This window comes from Limulus polyphemus, unplaced genomic scaffold (genome assembly GCF_000517525.1).
Source record: "Limulus polyphemus unplaced genomic scaffold, Limulus_polyphemus-2.1.2 Scaffold9237, whole genome shotgun sequence".
Lineage (NCBI taxonomy): Eukaryota > Metazoa > Arthropoda > Merostomata > Xiphosura > Limulidae > Limulus > Limulus polyphemus.
The window spans coordinates 24,381-25,857 of NW_013674847.1; the positions used below are offsets into that span (position 1 = coordinate 24,381).

The 1,477-nt window shown below is 32.2% G+C and overlaps 1 long non-coding RNA gene across 1 annotated transcript in view; it reads right to left on the bottom strand.

The window, feature by feature from the left end:
- Positions 1 to 885: 885 nt before the first annotated feature.
- The window catches only part of LOC111083357, a 2,371-nt gene continuing 1,779 nt past the window's right edge, over positions 886 to 1,477 (bottom strand). The window contains exon 2 of the long non-coding RNA XR_002608997.1: positions 886 to 1,087. This is a non-coding gene — a long non-coding RNA (uncharacterized LOC111083357). The remainder of the gene's footprint in view (positions 1,088 to 1,477) is intronic.

The window sequence follows — 1,477 nt, forward strand, 5'->3', positions numbered from 1 at the left end:
TTGCTTTCTTTAAAGAACATTTGATCCAACCTGTTATCTTCAAATAAGAACCTAATAACTTGATGGTAAATAATAAAATGTTGCTTTCTTTAAAGAACATTTGATCCAACCTGTTATCAAGTAATGAATTACATGTTTTTTCCCAGATAAATAACACGTAGTGACTTACTAAGAATAATTAATGTCTAATCCTCTATATGACAAAAGTCTATGCAGATGTGTTTGACAATTTGCCACCAAACCTGGTGTGTAACATTGTGGTGTTCCCAGTAAATGATCCAGGAGGTTAAGCACTTGGATCTGATCCTTCTATATCACAGTCAGGCACTGAACAGGTATGACAGTTATAAAACAATAATTGGCACAACTCAGAAGAGTGGTTAGGTGTTGGATATTACAACCCCCCTATGTCTCCCTGTGTTTTGAACAGGTATGTCAACTAGTAAAGCAATAATTGGCATAGCTTAGCAGGGTGGTTAGGTGTTGGATATTACAACCCCCCTATGTCTCCCTGTGTTTTGAACAGGTATGTCAACTAGTAAAACAATAATTGGCATAGCTTAGCAGGGTGGTTAGGTGTTGGATATAACAACCCCCCTATCTCTCCCTGTGTTTTGAACAGGTATGTCAACTACTAAAGCAATAATTGGCATAACTTAGCAGGGTGGTTTGGCACATTTCTAGGTTCTGAAAAGAAAAACACAAGGGATGGGATCTCATAATTTCCTCTTAATTTTCAACATTGTATTTTAATTTACCACCCTTACAGGTTTTATTGAAAATCTCTACAAATGAATATTTTTTGAACCTCAGTGTATTTGTCTAACTTCAAGATACAGTTATTATCCACTTGATACACCAGTTCTAACATAAGGACAAAAAATATACCTTTTAACCACAATTTTATTTACTCACTAAACAAATCCGACACCTTTAACTCTATTATACAAAATCCACTTTTTTTATACAAGAATACAAAATTTGAACATTTTTGACAGTGGTTAAAATTTTATTAAGATTTTACATCAAGGCAACATCTGGTTGTTTTAAAAACTAACTCCATGGGGGTTTCTAGTTGTCACAAGACCTGTAAATAAACAGGAACACAGTACTTACAAAGGAACAGACACATAAAACATGTTCTCAGTTCTTTAAATTCATGTAACTATAAAAAAAATATTATAACATGAAAACAGGTTATACAACAATTTTTTTTAAAATTGTTAGAATCATTCCATGACTAAGAATTAAACACAATACTACCATACTGTTTATAAACATTAAACTGTAAGAAGACTACCATACTGTTTATAAACATTACAGTAAGAAGACTACCATACTGTTTATAAACATTAAACTGTAAGAAGACTACCATACTGTTTATAAACATTACAGTAAGAAGACTACCATACTGTTTATAAACATTAAACTGTAAGAAGACTACCATACTTTTTGTAAACATTAAACTGTAAGAAGA